This window comes from Cnephaeus nilssonii (genome assembly GCF_951640355.1).
Source record: "Cnephaeus nilssonii genome assembly, chromosome: 9".
In the NCBI taxonomy this organism is placed as follows: Eukaryota; Metazoa; Chordata; class Mammalia; order Chiroptera; family Vespertilionidae; genus Cnephaeus; species Cnephaeus nilssonii.
In genome coordinates, this window is record NC_137080.1 from 53,062,255 (window position 1) to 53,077,348 (window position 15,094).

A 15,094-nucleotide genomic window follows, 5' to 3' on the forward strand; every position below is an offset into this window, starting at 1 on the left:
GTCAAGAAAAAGGCTAGAACTAGACATGTAAATATCAGAGCCATCTGCATAGCAGTTCTATTTGAGTTCTTGAGAAGGCATGAGTCTCTTGGAGAGAGATTCACACACAGCCAGAGTTTCAGAGAATGCAAGAGGGAGACAGATGGATCTGAGGTGGGAAAAGGGCGTGTTAGAAGGTAAGGAAGAAGACACTCTCAAAACAAGGGCAAGAGTGATGAAAAACTATTGTCAAGGTACTGAAACCTGCAGGAAGTCCAGGAAGAATGAGCAGAAACCATCAGGAGGGTGATGAGGAGATTATGATAATCTTTAAGAGAACAATTTCAGTTGATCTGGGGGGAGGAAGAAGAGAGGCGTTGTGAGTTTTATACACCTTTCTTTTTAAGTTTGGCTATGCATATAGCATGAAAGAATGTGGTGGAAAGAGAGTGACAGATACACAAATACTTTCAAAGTAGGGAAAACAGGTACAAGGAAGAGGGGAGAAGGTGCTCTAGAGATTGAGAGGTTGGTGGATCATTCGAGTAGGAGGCAAATTCAGCCAGAGCATGGAGGAAAAAATTGTGCCTTGTAAACAAAAGTCTCAATTCTCTGAGTCAATAGAAAATACAGAACAAGGGTGAAGAGGCAGGCACTGCAGATCTGGTTTGAATTTGCCCAGTTTTTGTTGAACTTTCACAAATTTCACTCTCTTGGGGAGAGAGCTACCACTACACACACACACACACACACACACACACACACACATACATACATATATATGTCCCATAGAGATCAGCTCCCACTAAAACCTAATGTAATTCTAAAAGAAGGGTGCTTTGGCAGCTTGGTGTAGAAGATGAGCAATTAGATTTCTGGCTCGCTGGGTGTCCTTTATTTAAAGACATTGCTGTCAACCTCCAACTTCTATAAATGCCACCCTCTCTCCCTCTTGTCCTTCAGCTCCGAAAAGTAAAGACCTTGGCTTAGGAAATTAAGGAAGATGTCGTCCCCTGTCCAGAGAGTGCCAAGCTAATCCTGTTCTGATGTGAAGGAGAGGATCCAGTCCCTGAGATCTGAATAGGCTAAGTACCTTCTCTAAGAGACATTGTCTGTGTAGCCACATCAAGAGATACCAGAATTTTCACTAGAGGGGAGTTGATTGGTATTGCATCTGTAAAGTTGTCTTTTCCTTTATGATACAAATATGGTTGGGACAGGCTCGAGTAGCCTCTGGAAGAATCTATTCTAGAGATCCAGACAACGCAAATGGCTACATGATACAGGATGTTCTGAGAATAGGAAGCCATCTGGTGGAAAAGACAAGGCAAGAAGGGAGCCATGGAGCAGAAGATCTAGATTTAAATCCTGGCTCTTTGGCTTGGTAGTTGAGTGGCCTTACGCCAATAACTTGCCTGCTTCACACTTCAGTTTCCTCATTGGTAACAAAGGGTTAATATTGTCTACTGTCCCTAATAGGTTGTTCTGAGGATTGAAAGGAGGAACACCTGGCACATAGTGGATGCTCAGTAACTATTGGGGAGGGGTGTTGGAGTGGGGGGACAGCCAAGAAAGAGATGATGGAACTGCAAAGGGAAAGCTTCTTCAGTGGAATTCTGCTGGTTGGAACAGGAAAGCCAGAGTAAAAAAAAAATATATGTTTTCTACAAAAGTGAGGGTGGGCAAACAAAAATTTGACATAAGACATAATAGAAAAAAGCCAATGACATGCCCAGAGGAATGGAAAAATATGCCCGAAGATTGTCATAACAGCAAGTACTAAAATGTGATTGGAGGTTCTGAGAACTCTGGCTAGATTGCTTTTAAATAATTTGTAAGCTATTAAATTATTTGCAAATGTCTGAAACAACAAAAACGTTCTGGTGCTTTCATTTATGCACATTTGCCAAACTCTTCACAACTTCCTGAAGGAGGACAGGATGCAGGCAGGGAGGTTCTGAGAGGAAGATTACAGTTTTCCAGATGTGTGGCCCCCAAGGCACAAAAAGGCAACGTAACAACACAGTGAACATGGAGAGGCAGGGAGTAGAATCTCATCGATTTGAGCTAAAAAATCTATCTTGGTTATGAACCTCAAAGAACTTGGGAGACAATGAGTCATCACATCCTGTTTAATATGCACAGAAAACTGGGAACAAAATCAATTCAGCAGTGGAAACTGGCTGATGACCTGGAAAATCATGAAGTGGGGCACGCTTCAGAAAACAGCTGAGGTTATTCTCCAAAAGCCAGGCACAGGCGAGGAGAAGCAATTAAAATTTTCTGTGCCCTCTGGAGTGTCCTGTGAACTTTTTTGCTAACTTATGCCTGTCATTTGCTGAAACCACTGCTAATTATTTCATTTATAATTGACCAAAGACATCATCGCTCCAACAGTGGGCATTGCTTAAAACTCACATAGGCACACACACACATGCCACATTGCACACACATATACATACAACCCATGCACATCATATGTATGCTAGAAATATGCTTTGGAAAGATGGGGCAGGGATTTGGAACTCACAGAGAGAACAAAGAACTTTCCTCCTTTTTCTTATACCGTAGCCCTTTTTCCCCACTTAAGGGGATTTTCTATCCCTACCCTAATCTGGATTAAGGAAATGGTTTGGTGAGGTGTGGACGTGTTTAGAGGCTATTCCTCCTTGAATTATTTACTAGCCACAGGCCTGGTGACTGGCCTACTCACACCAATATAGAAATGATTCTGAAGAGAGAAAAATTCAGCCAACATCTGCCACCACGGCCTCCACTCCTAAGTGACAGGGCTGATCATTTCGTGAGGCGTATATTCACCTAGACTGGATCTAACACAACCTGGATTGCGCAAACAACTCATGACTTTTATCCTTGGCCAATTGTGGCAAGTGCTGAAACCTTGAAAGGAGCCATGGCCAACCACACTGGCCTCCTTGCTGGTCTTTGAACTACATCAAGCACGTTTGGCCCAACTGTTTCCTCTCCCTCAGATTTCCACTGGCTGAACCCCCTTGCCTCCTTCAAGCCTTTGCTCGAATTTCACTGTCTCAGTAGACCCACCCTGACCATTTCATTTGTCGCAACCTGCCCGATCTGCCTTATCTACTCTGCCTATGCCTTTTTCTATAGTTCCCATTATCTTCATGACTTATTTATTATTTATTGTTTGTGCCCTTGGATAGAATATAAATAAACTCCATTAGAGCAGGAATCTTAGTTTTATTTGCAGATGTATCCAAGTGCCTAGATTTCTTTGGCACATAGTAGATGCTCAATAAATATTAGTTGAATAAATGATGGTGCCTAACTTTATGCCAGGTACAGTTCAAAGAGCATTACATTTATTTAAATCTCTGAATAACTTGTACTGTTATTATTCTGAGTTTACAGATGAGGAAACTGAAGCACAGGGAGGTTAATAACTAGCCCAAGGCTATCTTAGTACTAAGTAATGGGGCCAGAATTAAAAGCCATGCAATGTGATTCCAGAGCCCACACTGAATGGCCTCTCAAGAAACCCTAACATGAGCCCAGGAAAAAGTTCACTGTAAAAGGAGGGATTACATTTTCCTTCTTGCTTTATAGCAGAGATTATGTTACTGCAATGGGATTCTGATAATGCATTCAGAATCATATAGCTATAATGAAGATTGAATATGCTAATAACTGTAAATAGCAATTCCATTCACTAAGCATATTAGTGAGTCTCCAGATTCAACAGGTATTAAAATATGCTAATGTGGTTACTGAAGAAATGTTGACCCCAAAGGACTAGATCTGGAGCAGCAAACCAATTATCTCAACCAAAAGTTACCTGCAATTGCCCTGTTTGCTTTTTGATATGTTGATGACTTAAAATGTGAATCATCTATTTATTAATTTCTGCTTGTTAAACTTGAAATACCAGTGCCATATTTTTTAATTTTATCAATTAAAATGAGAGTCACATATGTAGCAGGATGTCATTGTATGCATGTAATTAATCAGAGGCTGAGGGGCAAAAGGCCACTAAGATATTAGCATTATAATGTACATCAATAAATAAGAGAATATTGTGGATTTTAAGCCTCATACTGTAAAATAATAAATACTCTCCTATATATGATAACAATTTAGATAATTTTTAAGGAGCTAAAAATTCAAATTAACTGTTCCTTCTTTTTTCAAAGCATAGTACAAGATAATTCATTTTCAATTTATTATATAGCTTATACTCTGGGTTGTATGTTATTGTCCCCAATAACAATACAGCACCAATACTGTGATATAAAAATCCAATGAATTCAACAGGATGTATATTATGTCTGGGTTCTTAAGCCCAACATTATGTTTGCAAGATTCATCCATGTTGTCAGGTTTAGTGTTTAGTAACAGTTCATTCATTCACTTTGATATGTAGTATTCCATTTGGTGAATACACTACCATCTATTTATCCACTTTATGGTTGATGGACAGCTGTTTTCAGCTTGGAGCATTATGAATATATATTTATAGATATTATTGTACATGTTATTTGGCATATATTTGTATGCATTTTCATTGTACTGGGTGTGGCAAAAGTAGATTTACAGTTGTGCATATGCAAAACACAGACTTTATTCATGTATTATTATTAATGAACTAGAGGCCCAGTGCACAAAATTTGTGCATAGGAGGGGAGTCCCTCAGCCCAGCCTGTACCCTCTCCAATCCGGGACCCCTCGGGGGATGTTGTGAAAAGCCATGGCCAGCATGGCCTCAGGTTCAAAGGCTTGGAGAAAGAGCTGACATGCAAATTAATACACAAGACAAGAAATATAAATTTGAAATTATGGGAGAGGTCAGGGAAAGCTTAATTGTAGTAGTCAAGTTCTACCAAGTCTCCATTCCTGTGTGCTTTTATTTACTAGAATACACAATTGCCTTTTAGGACTGCAAACAGACATATCAAAGGTGATTGTTTAGTAAACAGTAAGATTATCAGGTTGGGGGAGTTTGCTTTAGGCCATTGAGTCAGCAGTAGGTAATAAAATGCAGATATTCACCCTGTGAATATGCAGAGCCCAAATTCAGCCTTCTGACTGGACTTCTCGCATTTATATTAATTACTGTTGATCTTGGTTCTCAGCAGGATGTCCGACTGCCTCTTGCATTCCGGGACCGCTGGCTCCTAACCACTCACCTGCCTGCCTGCCTGCCTGATCGCCCCTAACCCCTCTGCCTGCCTGCCTGATTGCCCCTAACCACCTCTGCCTCACCCCACACCCAGGACCCAGGATTCCCTCCTGTGGCCGGTCGCAGGCACCCAGGACCCGGGCTGGCTTCGCCCAGGCCGGCTGCAGCCACAGGGGACCATGGGTGGGCAGCTTCACCCAGGCTGCATCCTCAGGCGCCCAGGACGGCGGGGCAGGCAGCTTGTCCCTCTCCCAGGCCGCAGGTGCAGGCACAGTCGCCGGTGCCCGGGACTGTGGGGCGGGCAGCTTGTCCCTTTCCTGGGTTGCACCCTGGGTGGTCCCCATTCCTCTCTCCCCAGTGTTGAGTGTCTGAGTTACAGCGTGATGGTGTGAGGGCATGATGACCATTTGCATATTAGTCTTTATTATATAGGATTATTGTATTATTTTTCATATAGACAACTGTAAACTTACTTTTGCCCCTCCCTGTATATACTCAGAAGAGGAATGCTGGGTCACAGTTATACATATAATTAGCTTTAGTTGATGATGCCCATGCCCCTGAATCAGTAATTTAAGCAGTAATCCCAGAAAACACTGGTAGTAGAAATGGAGACATAGGAAATAAAATAAAACAAGTTATCACTGTGAGCAACTGGAACTTAATAAAACATGTCTGAGTTAGCCCAACTGAGGGTGAAAAAATAAGGGTATTTATCTACTGAATCTCCTTCTGTCCACTGGCTGAGAAGTGCAATGGGAGGCATTGATTCTCTGCCATTCCTAGCTTGCCCTGCCTGCATGCTGACTATGGGCACAGCCAATATAAAGCTCTCAGGCAGAGAGTCAGAGGTGAAACAATGGGTAGCCTGGGTAGCCTTCAGCATGTAGAGTTAGTGCTAAAAAGATATGTGCCAACAGCATCTACTGTGATAGCTGAGCTCAAAAAGAAAGTAAAATCTCTATGTGGCAAAGACAAATTGAGAAATCAAAGCCAAAAGCAGCAATCAGAAGTAAATACCACTGTCTAAATGAGTTTCAGATCTTATATGGGCTCTAAAGTCTGTAGGGAGCAATTATAGGGTTAAGTCTCGGAATGACCTGTTGGCAAAGCCACAAACAAGTCCCAGCTTAGAGGGCAAAGCCCTCTTAGCATAATTAAGCTTGATCTTATGATGCTCCCTAGGTCTTATCTGAGTAGCTAATGGGCTGTGGGAGGTGCAGCAAGTGCTGCCAAAACAAGTGAAACTCATAAGAACATTGCAGCTATGTTGACCACTACCTTGTTTACCTCTGGCTATTAAATAAAGGCTCAGCTTGCTGGCTGGATCTCTCTCTGTGGCCTCATCCAGGCACAGGAGATCAACCAAGCCCCAGCCCGAGCCCCAGCCGGCACAAAAGTCTAGGGGCTGTAAGGCTGGAAATGGCCTGTGTAAGGCTGGAAATGAATAGAGCTCTTAGCCTGAAACACTGCCTGGTTCAATAAGTTGGACTCTAAAAAGCTGTATCTGCTACCACAGAGAAACAAGAGGAAGCCTTGGCTGTTTGTCCAGGGCTTTAGCTGAGGAGGGGTACAAATTATCCATGAGAAATGACAATCCCATTCCTGTACCTCATATGGATATGGAATCTGGATTAATAATATCTCTATGGTGCAGGAATATTAAGCCAAAAGATTTGCATCAGAAACTGGTCCAGGGTCAGTGAAACTCCTTGAATGCCTGGCAGAAGTGAGTTTGAAATTACCCTGGAGGTATGGAGCTGATTCCTGCTGCAGACAACAGAGACCCATGCCCACTGTGAAACTCTGGGAGGTGATGCAGGACAAACCTTGTTTTCCCAACTGAGGGGTGAAGGGTAGGGATATTTATCTATTAACTTTCATCAGGCATTTATTGAGGCTGTCTCCAGGGGATTTTAACTCTCCAGCTCTTTAGCCTGCCCCACATGCAGGCCAAACAAGTACTACCTAGCGGAAGTCCTCAGACAGAGTCTATGAGTGTTTGCTTTTGGAAACTGTCTGGCTAGGGTACCTGGAAGTGGTGAATGCTGAGAACTCACTGGCAGGGCACCAATAGTGCATCCTATGCTACCAAATAGTTTACACCCCCACCAGCTGGGTAAAGTGTTTCATGTCCCCCTTCCTTCATATTCTAGTTAGTGGTTGTTGCTATACACAGAGCCTTTATTTTGTATTTCCCTGAAGTAGAGAACCTTTTCATATGAGTACTGACCATTGAATATCCACTACAGTGAAGTAACAATCCAGTCATTTGCTTATTTTTCTATTGCACTGCTCTTGTTGATTTCAATAATTTTTTTTATTTTTATTTTCTGGATGTAAGTCCCTTTTAGTCGTGTGTATCACAAATATCTTTAATGGTGGCTTTTGATGAACAGAAGTTCTTCATTTTAATTTAGTGAAATTAATTATTTTCTTTATGGTAGATGCATTTTGTGTCCTCTTTTAAAGAATATTTGTGTACACAAAAGTCATGAAAATGTTTCCTGTTTATATTTAGATCTGTAATCCACCTGGAAGGAATTTTTATACATGGTATGAGGGAGGGGTCGAAATTTATCTTTTTCTATTTAGGCATCCAATTGGCCCAACAGCATTTATTGAAAAGACCATTCTTTCTTCCACTGCACTCAACTATGGTTTCAGAAATTCTGGTTGGTAGTTATTTTCCTTTATCACTTTACTGATACCTTTGCATTGCTTTCTGGATTTCATCTTTCCTATGGGAAAGTTAGTATTAAGTCTTATATTTTGCACTTTTCAAGGCAATGTGTTGTTTTTTTTCTAGCTATTTTTAATATTATCTCTATCTTTGGTTTTTTAGCAACTTTCCTGTAATGTGCTTAAGCGTAGTTTTCTTTGTATTTACCTTATATTGACACTGCAAACCTAGAGGCTGTTATTTACATCTGCCGAGGAAACAATCACCTCAATCCAATCAGGGACAAAGCTAATTGAGACTAGTTTTTTCCCTTGATAAGGCTTGGTCTATTTCTAGTTTGGTCATACGCCTGGGTTATACTCCTTCAGGGTTGATTGAAAGCCTGGGTGTTTTCCAGGGCTTCTCTTCCCTGTCTAGTCTTGAACTCCAAATTTTATCTTCTTAGTCCTATAAACTGCTGAAAGCCCTCATGTTATCTACCCTCAAGCAGCTACTTTCTATTTATCTTTTCATTCTCTCTACTGATGCCACTTATGAGTCAGCAAATTCCCCAAGGAGAAAACAATGCAGAATGTTGAATTCACCTCCAGTTTCCTTTTTCTCCAGAATCTTGAACCTTAAGTCCTGGCTACCTTGGTACCTTACTGGTGACTTTCAAATAGTTTTTTTTTGTTGTTGTTTTTTGTGGGGGGAGAGAGGGTTGGGGGGCTGCAGAGGCTATTTTATCAAGCTTTTCTACTTGTTATTAGTGGAAAAATCAATCTCCTGGAAGCCAGTCCCTTATGGCTAGAAGCAAAAGTTTCAGTGGTATTTTATATAGCAAACTTTGTTAATAGATATTTTTAACCAGCATTCTCATACAGTTTTAGTATAATCGTTGATGTTCAAAATATCAACCTCATGACATTCTGATCCCAATGCATCTCCTGAATCATCAGAGATTAAATTAAAATCAGAATAATTTTAGTGCTTAATATATTTAATGATGTTTAATTCATTTCACAGGTAATATATAAATTATATATATATATATATATATATATATATATATATATATATATATATATATGAATTAGCCTTCAAAATATTCCTGTCAAGGCCTTCCCTCATTTGCTTTATGTGGCACAACTTTGAAGCAACAGTTCCGCTATGTGAGCATTTGAGGATGCGTAAAGCTGCTTCTGAAGAAATGTCTTGGCCCTTCTCTCTGCACTCCAGAACTTCTATGCAGAAGAGGGACATTTCCCATCTAGCTAAACTTAATTTTTATGCAAAAATATCATCTTTGCTATCAAGATGCTTAGAATATAAAGTGTATGCTAGGTTTGAATTGTTTGCTTTAGAACTCTTGTCCAAAAGCTATCTGACATGACTGATATTCAGGAGAAATTATCTAGTGACATCATGCCAATCGTTTATTTTTAGCTGCATGGTAAAATATATATGTAAAATAAACTTGGGCTCTTCTCTTAGGCTAATTGAATTAGAACATCTTGGAACTTTTCAGAAGCACTTGTGGTGATTCTAAAGATTCATACTTTTTGATGACTAGGAAACTACATATCTGCATTTTATTATTTTAGCTCTTAGGAGAAATATCTTCACATAACTATGATTTAATGTTCTGCTGTCACCTTTTATATAAAGGTGAATGAAGTAATATAAGAGTGATCAATGGTTTTATGTCATCTGTGAAACCATGGCAATATTGTTCATCATGTGGTTGGTTCAATATTCCTTATACAAAGGACAGTTTGCATTCACCAGGAGTCACTCCTGTAGCTTCAACTACCACTTGCATATCAATGACTCTCAGATTCATGCCTTGGGCCCAGGTCTTTCTCCTGAGCCTATGACACAGCTTGACCTGATTGTGTCACAGGCACCTCAAGACCAACATATGCAAATCAAACTAATTGTTAGTACTCCCACTCTCCTGGATCTGAAGCTCCTTTTGATTTAGTGACTGGCATCTCCAATTACCCAAGACAGAATCATCCTCAACACCTTTCACCCTCCCACCCCACAATCAATAAGGTCTCTAAGTTTTACTTCTTTGCTGTCTCTCACATCCACCTCTTTCTCCACCTACTTCTGTCTCCTGAGGCCAGGCTCATCACTTCTCACCTGGATTTGTTCAAAAGAATTCTGACTGGATTTTTATGGCTTCATTCTCTTTAATCTATTTCTACACTATTCCCAAAACAGCTTCATAAAGCAGAAATCTGATTATTCACTTCCTGTGACCTTTCAATGGCTCCTTGAGTGTCTTTAAGGTAAGATCTAAACTCTTTTGGATTACATAAAAAGCTCTTTATAAACTGTTTCCTATCTACCTCCTCATCCTCATCTCATACCTTGCTTCTGCCATGTTCTAGAGTAAGCCACAGTCTCATATCCAGACCTTTACACTTGGGCTTTTCTGCTTGGAATATTCTTCCCTCCATTCTTTTCCTGGAACATTCAATTCATCATTCATAATTCAACTTAGGAATCACACGTTCCTGAAAACTTTCCTGGCACCTCCAGCATGGCCTGTGACTTCCTATTCCATGTCCCGGAAACGCCAGTACTTGCCTTCTCACACTGTGTTGATATTGTTTGTTCGCATAGCTACCTTTTCCTTAATCTATACATTCCTTCAAAGCAGGGACCTTGGTCTTATGATTTTCATTCCCATTTCCCCACAAAATAATAGGCATGGTGCAGGCTCACAGAAAATGTATTTGAATGAATGAAATTTTTAATGCATCTTGTGTGCTTTTGTCAATTAGAGAGAGCTATCCCTCAAAAAATCTGATTCCTTTTTTACTTTATTGCCAGGAAGTTTAGATTTTAGTTTTGTTTTCATTGCAGTACTTGATCTCAGACCAAGGTTTCTAACAACACATCTTATTTTCACCCCCAACCATGTTCATCAAGTAACTCTTGTTCTTTAACCCCAGTAGCCTGCTGTTTTATGTATAACCCTGTGATAGTTGGAAGCAGCATAAAATGGGTTCTGGTCTAATATTTACTAGTTGTATAATGTTAGATAATTTATTAAGTATCTCTAAGCCCCAGTTTCCTCATTTGCAAAGAGGAGATAATAGTACCTCTATACTGGCAAGATGAGTGTTTTGGTGTTATGATTAAATAAGATAATGCATAATACCTAACTCAATGCCATAGTAAAAGTTCAGCAAATTAAATAATTAGCATTATTGTTATTAACAAGACTAGCACATTAGCAGGAGAGAAGCTATCTAGGCAGAAGGTGGCAAAATGTCTGCCACATTGGCAGTTGCTCACCAAATATTTGTTATTTATTCTTAAAGGTTCCAGATAGCTGAGTACCACACAGTGTTTTCTTTTCCTTGTCTCATGTTTTCAGTTATTCTGCCTTTTTAATAGACTAGAGGCCCGGTGCACAAAAATCATGCACTGGGGGGAGGAGGCCCCTCGGCCCAGATTGTAAGAGGGTGCAGGCCAGGTTGAGGGACCCCACCGGTGCACGATCGGGGCCAGGGAGGGATGCGGGAGATTGTCCAGCTGGGGAGGGACCGTGGGAGGGCTTCAGGGTCTGGCTCAGTCCCGATCAGCCAGACCCCAGCAGCATGCTAACCTACTTGGTCAGAGCATCTGCCCCCTGGTGGTCAGCACACATCATAGCGACTGGTTGACCTGTCAATTGTCTGCCCCCTGGTGGTCAGTGCATGTCATAGTGAGTGGTTGAGTGACCTTAGCATATCATTAGCATATTATGCTTTGATTGTTTGAATGGACGACCGGATGACCAGACAATTGGACACTTAGCATATTAGGCTTTTATTATATAGGATGGTTCCCAGTATTATGCTGGTTTTCAGTATAATGCTCATGATCATCATTAATTACTATCAATAATCAACCTTTTGTTTATCACACCACCATCATCACCATCATTGACACCAGTCAGATACAGGCTCCGATGCGTCCCTTTCTAACAATTCTGTAGCCCTCTATGTTAAGTCCTACAGGGAGACTTGGGGGCTGGATGGCATGAAGCGAGGTGTTCCAGGCAGGTCAGTGCAGTAGGTTAAAGGTGATCTCACATGGGACCAGAAGTGGCACAATGAAAGCCAGGGGTTCAGTGAGGCTGGGCTTGGAACGAAGGCTACCTGGATGTTAGAACTGAGCATAGGGTAAACGCTATAGGGAGAATGAATCAAGAAAAGAAAGAGACTGGGATCTGATTGGTCCTTCCTACTTGGCTTCCTCGGTCCCTTTAAAATGCTCCAACTTGCTGGGTTGGTTGGCTTGAAAAGATACGTCGGCACTTTCCCAGGAAGCAGAATTTCTTTAAGTCCAACATTTCTTATTCCATAGATATAAGGTTTAATATGCAAAACTATGTGACCACTGGTGTGAATGAGATGGTCAAGATGTAAGTAACTTGATACCTATCCCTGTTGGAATAGAAAGAAAGTCTATACAGTAACAAGACACTGAAAACCTACATTCTTAGAGGAAAAAATATGTTTAGGAGAGGTGCCAAGGAGAAAGAAAAGGGAATAAAAGAGGCAGAAACTGAATGTTAAACTTTTATTTATTTAATGAACTGACTTGTGCCTGGAGTCACAACATAGATTCTTAAGTCAACTCTAAGCCTGTGCTTGGCAGGCCACAAAAGCATAAGGGTCAGGATAACACTGAGTGGGAACAGCCAGGACAGGGTTTATTCAATTGGAGCAGCAGAAGCCCCTGGAGATGGTGATAAGGGAGCAGGAGGTGAAGGATGGTAGAAATTAAGTAGAGGCACAGAGAGAAATTGAGTCAAAATTCCTCATGGCCTCAAAAAAGTGAAGGGAAAATAATAACCTATTTTTTTTATTTTTTGCCTTACAGCCCTCAGGTGCCATCTCTTGCTTGAAAGAGTTGCCAAACAATCCAGTAATTCCTAAAACATTGCTAATAAAGGAAAAAATTATAATGTGAAAAGGAAAAGGTGGTTAGAGGTTAAGCTTTCTTTACTTTTTATATTTCTATTAACTTGACAGTTATCACTTACATCTAATAGGCTTAGACCAGGTTTTATTTTACCTGACTTCAAACACAGTGCCTATATACACTTCCACAATACCTTGTAGCATACTCCCTATTTTTTATGTGACGCTAATTACAAAAAAGAATGATAATAACCAGGAAAATGATCTAAGCTTGTTTTTGCCATAACATTAACCTAACCTTACTGCAGTACATTTTAACATATTAATCATAAACCAGGATCTGATTATTTAATATTTGCCAGAAGCAGCCCAAAGCATTTATGATCCTATTTTTCAAAACCTTGTTTTATTCTATTGAGGTTTTCTTTAAGATTTTGAATGAATTTAAAAATACATAGATAAATTTTTATTGATGATGCATAATTGTGATTTTCATGTATTCTTAACTATATATTATATTTTGCAGGAGGAAAAAAATACCGATTCTCCACTTATTGGTCTGTATGTTACAGAAGTTAGACTAAATGATTATTAATGTTGCTTGGTGCTTTCAAAACAAAATGATTTTATATGAGATTTAAAAGAAATTCTTAGACAAATGTAATTTCTCTCTCATGGAAATATAATTTTTAATCAACATATGATGACTTCTTTTTTGTAGCTACTATGTTCACAATTCTAGAGGACATAATGATAATAAGAATAATATAAAAATATTCAAAGGTGTAATAAATGTATGATGCCCTTTGAAAAAGATGTTTACAAATGACAAATAGGTCATAAACAAGAATTATTGAGCTTTAGAAGGAGATATGTAAAGGAAAATACATAAGCCATCTTAATGACAAAATGTCCAATGACACTATATCAGGCATTTGAACATAATTCAGTTTTATTATGTGCTTTGAAGGGGTCTCAGTGGTATGAATACTACAGAAAGTATAAGATACTGGTATGTTCTCCTTCCTCATACTACTATATCAGAAAAACAAGGCTAACATATAAGAAATAATTTGAAGAAAATGTAACATTGTATTCCTTGCACTGTTGGATCTAGTGTTCTACATAAGATTTAATGGTTTCCGGAGAGAGGTTAAAATGAAGTGAACATAAAAATCATAAATCTCTATTAAGAAAGTTAGGAAACCCTTAGAACTCTTACAGTAGGATCTAAAGTCCCGTTTTCCATAGGCATACTTACTACCTGCCAAGTTGTTTGTTGTTTGAATCAATTCCACCTCTCATCTCTATGCCCCTGTCAATGCTGAAAGAGCAAACTTATAATAAAAGAACAACAATGATGTTCACAATTAAGAAATTTCCTTAGAAATTGCTAACCTGGAAAGAATGTTGTCTAACAAAGAGGTTCTATCCATTAGATTAAGTTCAGCTCTGTGTAACAGCGGCTCAAAATAACAGTGGCTTTAACAAAATAGAAGTCTGTTTCACTCTAACTTAAAAATCCAAAGGCGTGAGGGCATATTTATCGGCTCCATAAGATTTTCAGGGATCCCAAGTAGCTCCAGTTTTGTAGTATATCTTCATCCTGGGGAGTCATATGATCCAAGCAGTCACAACTCTAGCCCAGTTTCAAGGGGTTTGAGAATCCCACGTCTTGGTGAGCCTGATAAAGAATTTACAGCCATTTTTAACCAACCACAAATAAAAAGAAGGCAAAATACTGGAATGAGTTGAGTCTTGCAGATATTGCTCATGACAACCAAAAAGACTTTTTAAAGTTGTATTTGGAGCCAGAAGATGAAGTATAATATTGTTTCATTGATTTGGATGAATGGCATGAAAAATCTTGAATTACAGAAAGTAAAATGTTTCAACTCCTATTTTACTTCTGTCTTCTCTGTCAAGAAGAAATGCCAGTCATATGGAAAAGGTCAAAATTAACATTGATATGAGGGAATTGCAGCCCAAGATATGCAAACAGATATAAAGAAACAAATTTAACTGCTCTGAACGGTATTTTCCCCTGCCTTGAAGGACTCAACTTTCAAGGTTTATAAACAAACAACATTTATGGAGCACATACTCCTGAGTCTGGCACATTCATAGGCACTGGGGACTTATTAAAAAGAGAGAGTGAGCACACATTCTCTGATCTCAGGGATTTTACAGATTAATAGGTACTGAAATAACATGCCAATTTGCTAAGCTGTTGCAGGTATTTGAGGTCTGAGGGCTCGAAAGTAACAGAAAGCAATCTTAGTTAAATTTCTTGGAGATCAAATTGGTTTAGACAGAAACAGAAATGATAGTGTCCATTAAGGGAGAATGACATTTAATGGAAATAAA